The sequence below is a fragment of the Odocoileus virginianus genome, chromosome 34, assembly GCF_023699985.2.
Source record: "Odocoileus virginianus isolate 20LAN1187 ecotype Illinois chromosome 34, Ovbor_1.2, whole genome shotgun sequence".
NCBI lineage: Eukaryota > Metazoa > Chordata > Mammalia > Artiodactyla > Cervidae > Odocoileus > Odocoileus virginianus.
In genome coordinates, this window is record NC_069707.1 from 28,033,972 (window position 1) to 28,048,374 (window position 14,403).

General features: G+C 38.1%; 1 protein-coding gene across 3 annotated transcripts in view; it reads right to left on the reverse strand.

Moving 5' to 3' along the window:
* PDE7B (phosphodiesterase 7B) overlaps positions 1-14,403 on the reverse strand; it is a 346,524-nt gene that overhangs the window by 55,192 nt on the left and 276,929 nt on the right. The window lies entirely within an intron of this gene.

Sequence of the window (14,403 nt, forward strand, 5' to 3'; positions counted from 1 at the left end):
TTCTGGACAGAAATTTAAATGATTGGGTAAGCTAAATTTGGAAGATAGCTTCATTAAAATCAGGCTTGCCTGGTGGCTCAGATGGTGGGTAGAGAATCTGCCTGCAGTGCAGGAGACCTGGGTTCGATCCCCAGGTCGAGAAGATATCTTGGAGAAGGGAACAGCAACCCCTCCAGGGTTCTCGCCTGGAGAGTCCCCATGGAGAGAGGAGCCTGGCGGGCTACAGTCCATGGGGTCGCAAGGAGTTGGACACTTTCAGTTAAAATCAGCTTGCAAAAATTTAAAGAATCTTAACAAAGAGTGTAATAATAAAATACTGGGTTTATTTAATACTTTTATAGAATTAAAAAACTTGATTTAAAGGCATTCACAGCTATCCTAATGGTGCTTTCTGTTTGGATTTTGTAGTTTAATGGGCTATGGGTCCCCATATTCTCATTTGGAAGTTACAAAACGTTGCTCCAGAAGGCCTCACTGCCTAATCTATGCACGCATTGACTCTGACTGTGAAAGTCGTTTTCTGCTTGCTTGTTCTCTTACAAATTTCACAAATTGTACATATTAACACATTTCTGCACTATTTAGACACTAATTTTAGGGTTATGAAGTTTATATTGGCACTGCTCATATGGTAATTTTCAAATTTCACAAGCTGGGATTGGCTTAAGTGCAAAAAATGTTAATAAAAATTATTTTCATTTTGAGTACCTTCTCTATGGCATCTTCTCTTTACAGGGGCTGATACATTTTGGTACTAGGAGAAATCTTAAACCTAGAAAAAAATATCTGGGGTTAAAGAAAAGCTATAAGCTCACCTATATGATGAGGCTGTTTCTGTCAACTGTATACATAGTTCCTGCAACAATGTCTATATCTACTATCAGGTTTAAAAAGCCCATTTGGGTTTTCCACACCATCTTACAGGAAAACTTGAACGACCTTTTTGGCCAACCCAATATTTCCAGAATCTGAATAATTAGTAATTGGTGCAGAGGTAGCTCAGGTGGTTCTGAGAACAAAGAATGCTTTTATGTTTAAGTGGGAACTCGCTTCTAGCAAACACGGAGACTCAGCTTCATAAATTTAACATCATCACTTTCAGAACACTAATTCCGCTGAATATTTAAAATAATATTATTAATAAAATTCCACAATCTGATAATTATTGTACTAATAATTATCATACTTATATAATTATTATATAATCATATAATCACTATGTTATAATAATTATAATGAAATTCCTTGCTGAGTTAGTGGCTATTCAAATACTTTTCATATTCTTCTCTTACAGAATTTTCATATATCTTGCACTAAAGAGATATTGGTATAAACTTATTACTCTTCAAGGTTAGAAATCATCTTATCAAATGTTGTAACTCCTTGTATCTAGCATATAATCTTGCTAATAATGGAAGCCCCTTACAAAGTTTGTTGTTGTAATTTGAATCAATTCTTTCTATTAGTTTATAGAAACATGATTATCAAGTGCCATTTTAAAATAAAAGCTGATTTGTAAAGTGTATGATGCTAAAACTTACATTTATACACTAGCTTTTGAAATCATTTTCTCAACCCCCCAAATGGAGTTCCAGAGACCAGGTGTTCCTGACACTGCCATTTCCCGTGACTGACCCCCACTCTAACACTGTGCCCTGTGTGATAGCAAATTTACTCTTATTTACACATTTGACTTTCTTATTAGACTATAAGGTCTCAGAGGCCAGATTCCTGGTAGTTTTCTTTGAAATTTCACATTATCCTGCAGCATATAGGTGTTAAATATATGATGATGGAATCAAATAATTTTGCTCTAGTTCTAAGCTTAAGAATGATTGAGCCTTGGAGAAATCAGGTTGAAATTCTAGTTTTAAATATGTGGTTTTTAAAAAGATGAAAAGTTAATTAGTGTGATTTTAGGAGTCCTGAAACACAACTAGCAGGGTTACAGTATAACACTTCTTTTGTATAGCCAATTCTGCTAGTTTAGGATTCAGGATTCCTGCAAAGTTGGAAGGTTAGTGGAGTTATCCAGGATGGAAATTTTCTTGAAACCTTTCATGAAGGTTTTAAGATTGAAACAACCTATGCTAAAGTGCAGTTGCCCTATAGATAAAATTTTTAAGTAGACTAATGAAAAAAACCTAGTAAAGAGATAATATGTAGAAAATAATATCAATGTATTTAAAAATGTATAATGTGGACTTCTAGTTTTCTTGACAAAGTGCTAAATGAGACTAGTGCTCACTTCAACCCACAATTGAAGTCTTAAACACTTCAATCTATTTTCATGTGCTTTTAGCAAATTTCATGGGCTTCCCATGGGCTTCCTGCATTGACATCTTCCGCCTGTCAGTGCAGGAGATGGAAGAGATGTGGGTTGAGTCGCTGGGTTGGGAAGATCCCCTGGAGTAGGAAATGGCAACCTGCTCCAGTATTCTTGCCTGAAAAATTTCAACACACACATACACAGCAAATTTCATAATTTATAATTCAGACTGGGCTGTAATGACTTTAGTCAAATCCCAATTTTCACAGATTAGTATCTCCAGACATTAAAGTCTCCATTTCTTCATAAAAGAACCAGATGCCAAGAAATCTTTAAAATATAAAAACAATATTATGATATTGATACATGATATATATATATAGAAATCCCTAAAGACTTCATTAAAAAACCCTTTCAATAATTGATATTAGTGAAGTTGTCAGATAAAAAATGAATACATGAAGATCTGTTGCCTTTCTATACACTAATAACAAACTATCAGAATGAGAAATTAAGAAAATGATCCCATATACAATTACATTAAAAAGAATAAAATGCTGAGGAATAGATTTAACCAAGGAGGTGAAAGATCTGTATACTAAAAACTATAAGACATTAATAAAAAAAAAACTGAAGACAAATAAATGGAAGGATATTCTGTGCTCATCAATCAGAAGAATTAATATTGTGAAAAATACTACCTGAAACATCCTACAGGTTCAGTGCAATTCCTATCAAAATTCCAGTGACATCCTCCATGGAAATAGAACAAATAATCCAAATATTTGCATGGTACCACAAAAGAACCAAACAACCTTGCCAAAGAACAAATCTGAAGGCATCACACTGGCTGATTTTAAACTATTTTACAAAGCTATAGTAATTGCACAGTATGATATTGGCACAAAAACCGACAAAGAGATCAGTGGAACAGAATAGAGAGCTCAGAAATAAACCCTTCACATATATGGTCAATTAATTTATGCCAAAGGAGCTAAAAGTATATAATGGGGAAAAGAGTCTCTTCAATAAATGGTGTCGCCATTTGTAACAACATGAATGGACTTTGAGGGCATTATGCTAAGTGGAATAAATCAGTCAGAGAAAGACAAATGCCATATAATCTCTCTTACATGTGGAATCTAATCTGGGTCAGAAATACAGAGAACAGATTGATGGTTGCCAGAGATGGGGGTAGGGGTGACCAAAATGGATGAAGAGGGTATTAAATATTTTAAAAAAGAGAAGAACAGAAAAGAGAATACTATGTCTATTCTGGGTCTTTCAAAAGTCATCAGTGGTCATAAATGACCATATTTGTTTATTTTTCCTGTACATATTACCAGCGGTCAGAAAATGGCACTTAGAAACTAAGGACAAACAAAGATATTACTTGTCCTATAATATCAAGTGTGGAGACTGTCCTCACATGGGTTGATATATATTTAAGACAAAGTCAGTACAAATGACCTCTGAAATCCTAGAGCAATTTGATTGAGATAAAATAGAAACTAAATTCCTCAGCATCTGGGGAATTTTCTAAGGTCTTTAACAGGAAAATAAGAAAATCAGTTGTGATATCCAAAAACAAAGAAAAATGCACATAACATAACATTAACAATAATAAAATCACCAAAAAAAGGGAAAGGAACAAAAAGAAAACAAACCTAAACCAAAAGAAAACTCATCATTGCCTTAAAATTTAACTTGAAGTTGGAAAATCAATTTGAGTTAAAAGGAGCTAAGTTATTTTAAGTTTCCTAAGTGCAGGTTCTGAGCAGAGATGTAGCAAAGCCCATGTCATTAGCTCTTCTATGTTCGGCAAATACTCACGACTTCTTGATGGCTGTCACTCGAAGAAGAGCTATGCTTCAACACTGCCATGGAGTGGGAGGAAGTGGAGGAAGAGGAGGTTTTAAGGCAAAGAGAATTGTTTCTCTAGTTCTACTTTTTTAACATGTTTACTTTTTTAAAATTGCCATTTCTCTTTTATGCTCTTGACAGTGAAGAGAAAACCAATATGACTGATATGAGTCATAGAATAGAATGAACTCTTTCCTCAGTTCACTGTACCCACACCTGCTGCCTTGCTTTTAGAAAACGTGCTCAGAAAGTGTTGAAGAGGGTCAAAATCCTTGTTCTCCTCAACCATCCAATGCACTGGTTTATGGCAAAATGTGCTGTTTCTAGTCTATTATTTTGCCTACCCCCAAATCCACTTCAACCCATGGATTACGAATCTCTAACTTCCGGGGTTCAGGGATAGTTGAAAAACTGTTTCCTTTTTGTAAGGAAGGAAAAGGCTTTAAAAATTAGCTCTTCAGATTTCTCCAGGCAACAGAGAGGTTTTTCAAAATCTCAGTTTGAATGAAATTTAAATGAATTAGTAAGCATCAAATTTCTTTAGTTTAAAAGGAGAAATATGTGCCAGGCACAATGTGGTTTTATTGAACCCTCCGTTTCTCAGTGTTTGAAATGTTTAGCAAATCCCAAGTTTTGAGGGCAATGGTTTGTGGTGAGCAAATTGAGGTGACCAAGCTTTCAGTTGATTCTAAGTCTCCAGAGGTTTAAAAACTGCTGCATTAACTCTCTAGTTCCCAGCACATATTTAAAATAAGTGTGGTCTTTTATCAGAGATACGTGTTTGAACTGTTATATTTCACTATAAAAATTCCAGATGTGTGTTGTAATATACATCTGCTCCTTGCCTTTCACTCCGTCCGCTCGTTCTGCATCCCCAACCCGGGAGAGTGGAGTCATCCTGATGGTCTCCAGTTGTCCCCTCCAATCACTCTCACCTACCACTGACAGATTTATTTCTCAAGCACAACGCCTACCATGTCAGCCACCCCTGCTTCAAATTCTTCAGTGGCTCCCCAATGTCTACATAGTTACATTTATACTATTTTTCTGGTATTTATGGTCCTTTACAATGTTGATGACAACTTATTTTCCCATTTTTATCTCCCACCAGTCCCCTTGCAGATAAATAGGTCTCTGTTCTGGCTGTTTTTTCCCCCTCCCAAGTCCCTCAAGCTTCGGTATGATTCCCACACTTCTCAGCTGATTACTCAATTGATTACTATCTCCATCTATAGAAATGCCATTAACCCTTCAATAGCCCACCTCAAATAGCCCAGTCAGACGCGTTCAGATCTTCTGTGAGTCCCTCTAATGCTTTGCAGTTGGGATTGGAGTAACTGGTGTTCTTAACTCCTCTGCTTGTTGCTGCGAACACTACTATAAGCACTCTTAGAGGAGGACCATGTGAGTGTCATAGTGGTAAAGAATCCGCTTGCCTGTGCAGGAGATGCAAGAGACAGGGGTTCAATCCCTGGGTCAGGAAGGTTCCATGGAGTGGGAAATGGCAACCCACTCCAGCATTCTTCCCTGGAAAACCCCATGGACAGAGGAGCCTGGCAGACTACTTACTGTCCATGGGGCCTCACAGAGTCGGATATGATTGAACCCACACACCCGTCTGTATGGTGTGGTGGTTGGCTTAAAAGGTGCTTATTGAACAAGGGAATGAAGGGATAGGTGATTATTTATTATTACTTTTAACCATTTTAAAAAATCAAAGTATAGTTGATTTACAATGTTGTGTTAGTTTCCGGTGTTCAGCAAAGTGATTCAGTTAGACACATATTATATATCTCTACCCTTTTTTCAGATTCTTTTCTACTTAGATTATTATAGGACACTGAAGATCTGTGCTATAGTTCTCAGTGCTGTACACACAGGTCCTTATTGTTTATCTGCTTTATACATAGTAGCGTGTATATATTAATCCCAAATTCACACTTTATCTCTCCTGGTCTCCTCCCACCCTATCTCCTTTGGTAACCATAAATTTGCTTTCTATGTCCGTGAATTTATTTCTGTTTTGTAAATAAGTTCACTTATATCAGTTTTTAAGATTGCACATGTAAGTGATATCATATGATATTTGTCTTTCTCTTTCTGACTTACTTCATTTGATATGATTAACTCTAGGTCTATCCATGTTGCTGTAAATGGTATTATTTCATTCTTTTGGATGGCTGAGTAATAATCTATTGTGTGTGTATATATATGTATATATATACATATTCTCTTAAAAATTATTTATTTTTAATTGATGGATAATTGCTTTACAATATTGTGTTGGTTTCTGATTCATCAACATGAATCAGACATAGGTATAGATATGTCCCCTCCCTCTCGAACCCCCTTCCCACCTCCCACCCCATCCCACCCATCTAGGTTGTCACAGAACATTCTTTCTGGAATAAGGTGATTATTGGTTGAGACAGAAACTTTTCTTTTTCCTAGATCCTGTAGCACATTATTTTCCTCATGATGTATACTTCCACAGAACTAATAATAAGGATGAGTTGTCTGGAGCAGGCAAGATTCATTCATTTTATACAACAGATAACAGGGTAATCGCCTGTGTAGAAGAACTTGAACTTCTTTTTCTTTGGGAATTTGTTGGATTTTTGAAAACACTGTAAGTATATCTTTAGAATAGTGGTACATTAGTACAAACTGTATCCATCAGCAGAGACCTGAGTAGGAATGTGGACCTCCAAAAATCTTCAGAAAGGATCTGTATGTTTTATTCTTTGGAAAGGAAGTTCATTGTGAGCGAATTCCTTTCTCTTTATGAGTTATAATGGATGCTTGAATTACAGTCCACTTGAGTGAATCCTCTGACTTAATAGATTGAATCAAGTGAGTATTATATATAGTTGGAATATAGCTTTTTAAATGCAAACATCCACTCTAGTTCAGTAGAGCTTGAGATTTTACCTGCACGTTGAGATTTGTCTCTTATGGCCCATGGCTCTCTATGGGTTATAGTGGCATCTTAGGTGTAATCATACATGTAACACCATTAAGGAACAAATTCCCACTGAGACTCACACCTTTCCTAGGTCAAGGAAAGCTGCAGGCTTTCACACTGAGTTAAAGCAGAGAGAAGAAATTGTTTTAGATGATTATTCCAGTGTCCACTTGCATGAGTCCCCGAACTGTCCTCAAAGATCTAACTGATGGATTTAATCTAGAACAAGCACCCCTGGCCTTCTATTCCATTTATTCTATCTATAACAAAAACAGGGCTTGGGGCCAGGGGGTGATGGGACTAAGAAATATTGAGCACCTACTAGATAGTTTGCATTTGTCATCCTGTTTAATTTTCAAAAAAGTGGGTACTGTGAAGTCAGTATTACTAGGTAGTTTCTACAGATGAAGCAACGGATTTAGAAAAGTTTGCTAAACGTTTCACAACAGATAACAGGGTAATCTCCCGTGCAGGACAGGAACTGCATAACTGGTAAGTAGCGGAGCAGGGACTGGAGCCTAGGTCTATTTGATTTTTCAAGAAGCTTTGTTCATTATATTCTGTTCTTTACAGAATATAAAAGGGCAAAGAATAGGGGGCTTTTGACAGTCTAGCATGGGACCTTATTTTTCCTGAGGTACAGTAATGTATGAATACTCAAGGAATCTCAGATTTCCTTCCTTTTAAAAAAGTATAGTAAAACAAAAGCAAGAAAAGGACATTTCAGTGCAATTCATAAATACAAGTGTTTTAAAAACAGTAAAAATGTGAAGGTTGAAGATTAACATCAGTATCATTGAACAGGAATATCAAGAGTGAGAAACACTGGAGGGCTAATATTGAAAGACAGTCAGTAAAATAACTAGAGAACAACCAGAGAAATAACTTCATAGCAGCAAAACTTGGAAGTGATTCTATGTATGTAACTTTCCTGTTTCTCTCACTAAATGTACAAATGGAATATTGGGAGGTGAATAATAAATCACTTGTGGGTTTTCAAATTGAAAACACATGTATTACTGACACTGACTTAATGTGATTTGATTATTATGTTATTACACAAAGAAATTCACAGACATTGGTTAGTACCTCAAGCTTTGGAAAAGACAAACATTTTTGTTGTGTACATAGAACAGAGCGGCCGTTTCTGGGGAAGGGAAAGAGTGGGAGGTACTTGGGCAAACAGGCTGCTCAAAATAAAACTGTGACAGGATGCACACTGGCCTCGTGCTTAACCATTTCCAAGCCGGGCCTTAAAGTCTCCTAAGATTTCTTACCTGAAGGGCGTCTGATCGAGATGTGATCTGAGAGTGTAATCCTACTTGCTTCACATGGCCGGTGGGATTTGTCTTCTTTTCTCCAGCTTTCTTTCCTCTAGAAAACTCATCTATCTTGTATGTGTTTTCTAAATATTTCTAATTTCCTCTAAAATGTTAAATAATATTCTAATAGGCAATGGTTATTTAATAAATATATAACATTTTTTGGTAGCTGTTGTGAATGAAAATGTACTTTAAGCATAAGTTGGCTGGTTTGTTTGTTTGTTTTTTCCTGAGTCTCTCTTTAGTGCTTAGATCTAAGCAGTGTCATAAATACTGGGAAGGCTCCACCCACAACTATTCACTGAGCACCCTCTCCATGTAGGTACACAAGGTACTGTGTACTCGAATACACAAAATTTTCAAGACAGTGTTTCTGCCCTCATCTATCCAGAGGAAGGTGGTGGCATTCTCTCTTCACCATCTTCACTACTTTTGTTTCTACTTTAGCTATGATGGGAAAGGCATATTTTAATATAAAAATGCCTAGAAATTATCATATAAAGTGGAAAATACGAGCATGAGAAAGATTATATGATGATTCACTTTTTTGTTTTTTTTTTTTATGTGGGCCATTTTTAAAGTCTTATTGAATTTGCTACCATACTGTTCCTGTTTTATGTTGGGTTTTTTTACCTCAAGGCATGTGGGATCTGAGCTTTTGTCCAGGGTTTGAGCCTATGCTCCCTGCAGTGGAAGGCGAAGTCTTAACCACCGGACCTCCAGGGAAATCCTGGGATGATTCACTCGCCCCTCACCCTGGATGGAGTCAGAAGGCAAGATGGCACCTGAGATGTAGGTAAGGGAAGTGGCCGAGTGGCGAGCATCCGAGGACAAGGCAGGATAAAAGGAATGAAGAAGAGAGATCAAAAGAGGAGAGACATACAAGCACCCAATGGAGTTGTCTCTACTGTTAAGGCCAGTCTGAGAAGAAATGTAAGGATCATGTTGTCTCACCCTCTGAATACCACATGGGTTTGGGATTTCCTACAAGTGAGGCTGTGTTCTTCGTGGTAATGGACTGGGTCTTGCATGTTCTTCCAGAGGAAGTGAAGCCTAACTGCAGGGGTAGAGTGGTCAGTCAGAAATGTGTTCCTATTTTCAGGACTATAGACCCACAGAGCTCTAAAAACAAGCTTATAGAGGCTTGTACTTTAAAAAAAAGTGAATATACATTTAACTTGCTAGAGCTGTAGAAAGATCTACTCAAGAAGGAGTTGTGGAGATGCACAAGGCAAGGAGTTAAAGTGGAAATGCATGAATAAGTATATGAAGTGTCTGTGCTGAGGTTTATCTTCCTTCCGTCCTCCTTGCTCATTAGCCCTGGACAGCTCAGAGTGAAGAGTTTAACTGCTGTGCCTGAAGGAAGGGGTGATGGCTATGGAACCAATTCAGCTAAGAGAGATTCAGCTGGAGAGATCCAGAGAAAACCTGCCCTCAATCGTCTCAATAGCTCATCTTTCCTTCTGTCTCCGTTTCTTCCCTTTCCTTCTTTCTTCCTTCCTTCCTTTCTCTAAACATTAAATAAGGGTTTAGTAGTAGTAGTGTTAGTCACTCAGTTATGTCTGACTCTGTGCGACCCCATGGACTGACCGGTCACGCTTCTCTGTCCATGGGGATTCTCCAGGCAAGATTACTGGAGTGAGTTGCCATTCCCTTCTCCAGGGGATCTTCCCCACCCAGGGATTGAACCCAGGTCTCCTGCATTGCAGGCAGATTCTTTACCCTTTGAGCTACAGGGCATCCCCAAATAAGGGTTTACTTTGGTCTAGACACTGGGTGGTACTGGGGGTGCAGAAATTATGAAGACATGGCCTCTTCCCTTAAAGAGTTGCTTGTCAAGAAGGAAGCTCACTCCTGTTTCTCCACAGCAGTAATAGTCTAAAACCGTGGCTTGGGAGGGTGATACCGCACTCTCTTGGGACCCCCAACTGCCCTTCTAACAGGCAGCTCGTGTGCCTGGGGTCTCCAGGAGCAGCCATGACGCCATGATGGTTCTTGTTCCATCTCGTGCAGGTGAGACATGTTAGCACTGCTCTGCTTGGGGTCTCAGCCAGAGGGGTGGTCAAGCTAGGCAGAACCTACGGACTGTAATAAAAAAGTGTAGTACCGTGGGATGCCACTTACGTGCAAAATCTTAAAAAATGATACAAATGAACTTAATTACAAAACAGAAACAGACTCACGGACGTAGAGAATGAACTTATCTGGGGGGAACGGTTGGCGGGGAGGGACAGTTGGGGAGTTTGGGATTGACATGCACACACCGCTATATTTAAAATGGATAATCAACAAGAACCTACTGTACGGCACAGGGAACACTGTTCAATGTTATATATTAATAACAACCAATTCTTGGGAAAAGAATTTGAAAAAGAATATATACATGTACATATATATATATGTATATATATGTGAATCACTTTGCTCTACACCTGCAACCAATACAACACTGCTAATCAACTATATTCCAACATAAAATTAAAAGTTTCCCCCAAAAGTGTAATTCCAAGGAAAAAGCCTTTGGTCTAGAGTGAGATCACCAGGCTCAAGCCTTGGTTCTCCAGTTCTGATAAACCAAAATTAATCCACATGGAGCATATTCAACAAAGAGATTAGTGGCATGTGTAAGGCAGCTGCAGTCAGAAGGCAAACATCATCTGGAAAAAGTTATTTAACCAATCAATGAATATCTTAGCTTGACTTAGTTTGCAATTAGATAGGCAATATCAAACAGACAGATTCTGATGGAAGGGGCAGAAGAAACAGTTTAAGCTTGGGGTTCTATCTCAGAGGAGCACTCTCTACTTTGGGGAGAGCTGGAAGTTGGGGTGGAGAGGCTGAGAGAGGAGATGGAGGATGGTGAACAGTCTTTTCCATCCTTCTTGGTGGTTGCTGGTGTTCTGTGCTGGGTTCCCACAGCCAACCCTACCTCCAACTATATTTAGCAAAGCAATTATTCATTTGTATCAGAATTGCCATATTTACTTCTTGTTCTTTCCAGCTGAACTGTTAGTTCCTTGAGGGTAGGAGCTATGCCTTCAGTTCAGTTCAGTCACTCAGTCATGTCCGACTCTTTGTGACCCCATGAACCGCAGCACGCCAGGCCTTCCTGTCCATCACCAACTCCCGGAGTCCACCCAAACCCATGTCCATCGAGTTGGTGATGCCAACCAACCATCTCATCCTCTGTTGTCCCCTTCTCCCTGCCTTCAATCTTTCCCAACATCAGGGTCTTTTCCAATAAGGCAGTTCTTTGCATCAGGTGGCCAAAACACTGGAGTTTTAGCTTCAACATCAGTCCTTCCAATGAACACCCAGTACTGATTTCCTTTAGAATGCCTTATTGACCTTTTAATCCCCAGCATTTAGCACAATGCAGTGAAGTAAAGAAGGTATGAAAGTCAAAGAGAACTTCATTGATTTGCTAATTTTGACCCAGAGGTCCCAGTTCTCCAATTAAAAAAAAAACTGAACTAATAATAGTTATTCCTATTTCAAGTTTATAAGCAGAGAAACAGCATACCAAAATTTTAAGGAACTTAGGTTTGAAAAAAAAAAACACACACACACACACACACAACAAAGAGCTAGAACAAGTAGAACAAGAGACATCTAAGAGTTCCCACCTATCTCAGTGACTGATATTGTTTCTTTATCTCCCACAATAGAATTATTTAAAAAAAAATCAGGTTCTACCTTTACTGAGAAAAGTGTTTTAAATTCTCTGTTTACTGCAAATAAACCTCTGTTAGTTGTTTTCAATGATCAGCTTTCTAAAGAATTAATGGAATGAATGTCAAATCATTACTTTGATAGCTTGTGTGTTAGTCACTCAGTAATGTCTAACTCTTTGCAACCCCATGGACTGTAGCCTACCAGGTTCCACCATCCATGGGATTATCCAGGCAAGAATACTGGAGTGGGTTGCCATTTCCTTCTCCAGGGGATCTTCCCGACCCGGGGATCAAACCCAGGTCTTCTGCATTGCAGAAAGATTCTTTACTATCTGAGCCACCAGGGAAGCCTGGTAGTTTGTGTAGGACATGTTCTTTTTTTCAAGCATGTGCTAAGCCAGCTTTCCCAATGTATAGAAATCAGCCTCTTTCTTAAAATGCCGGGCTCAAACTCTCAGTAAAAACCAAAATCTGCCCAGCTTCTTCAGAGTCCTAGAGAACATCCCTCTGGTAATGACAAGCCACAGTCTGCCCTCTTGATGACCTGGTTGGGCTGACAGATTTCACACTGTTTAAGAATGAAGAGTGAGGATTGTGTGCTCTGGAGACCCTCCGGAGCAATTCCTCATAATGTCAGAAAGATCACAATAGGGCGTGAAGTTCAGAAGTTCAGTTAAGTTTAAGGTCATTCACCCTGGAAAGTTTTCATTAACTTTATTTTTTCTCTTTCTTGTACAACCCAATGAATGCTGCAGTTGCAAATTTCTCAGCATGACTTGATCAAAATCCACTCAAAATTATGCCAAGAATCTGCCTTTTAAAGCTATGCTGTCAAAATCTTCAGCCTTAGGAGGCTTAGATAATTCAGAAAGTATCTGATTTTCAGTAAACGGATTTCTAGCTATATTGAATTTCAGATTCTTTCAGGAGCTCCAATTCTGAAATATTTTTCCTAAAAGCAACCAAACTTTCTGAAAGTTACTGTAAAAATACTTTACAACTTTAAGCCAACCAACTTCATAGTTAACAAGCCACAATCAATAAAACTGTAATAATAATAAAATAGAATACTTTTATAATCATTTTAGAAGCCATAGAGCTAAATGTTTATATTTAAGATACTTTAGGACCAAATGCTATCACTGATAAATCCAAGATTCAAACTGGATTAATAACTATCTGTTAGTCGTGAAGAGCTTAAGAAACAACTAAACTCAAGAGTGCTACTGGATTTATGAGATCAAAATGGAAGGCACTTGGGAAATGTTGGGGGGCATTTTTGAATGTCACAATGCCAGAAAGAGGCTGAATGGAATTTAAAGGGAGGGAGCCAGGAATGCTGGGAGTCCTGAAGTGTGTGGGACTGTTCCACACATCAAAGAGTTGTCCAGTATCATATTCCAAATTTTCAATGGTTACTCAGGTACTCAAGGAGGTGAAAATTCTGCTTATAACTATCTGAACCTGGAACTTAACCCTGTTTCCTTATTTTCCGTATAAGCACCAAGTATTCTTTTGTGCTTATATGTAAAGTACAAATTATTAGTTTGTGCTTTACAATATACCTTAATATTCCCTTTTCAGGAATGCAACTACTATGCAAATTAAGGGAGGAATGTAATTTTGGCAGGGAGAGGAGCTGGACAGGACTATATCAGCAGTTGTTCTCCATCTTAGGAAATCACCAGTGGCAAAACTGCTTACGGTAATGGATTGTGTTACTGATATAACACACTTGTTCCAGCCTGTGGTAGTAGCGGTCATTCATAGCAGTTCTGCATGTGGGTGCAGTATCTGACTACATCATAGTGCCTTCTAAGGTGGTTATCCCTGGGCATTTACATATTGCAAACATTATGTAATGTTTTCATTAAATGTGGCTTGTCTTATATTTTTCCTTTATATTATTGCCAGGACCTTGGATTGATTTTTTTTTAATTTATGTGAACAAGTAGGCTAGTGATTTCCTATCAAGGTAGTATAGGAGGACATTATAAACTATGTGCTATAAAATAGAAACCTTGAGTCTGAGAACGTTAAAAGCCATTCTACCATGTGAAAACCTAACTGGTGAAGGTGGTAAAGCAACAGACTCCAGTCCTGTAAGAAGGTCTTCGTAAAGATGCAGGATGTCTCGTTCCAAGCAAGAATGAAGGTCAGAGTCCCCCCAGTTTCACTCATCCAAGAGGCATTATTATGGTCTTTACCATATCTGCTTACACAACTATTTACTTAGTATCTTTCTTTAAATCAAATGAATTCATTTTTACTTAAATGTATCTTAAATCAATTTGGTATCAATAAAAAGAA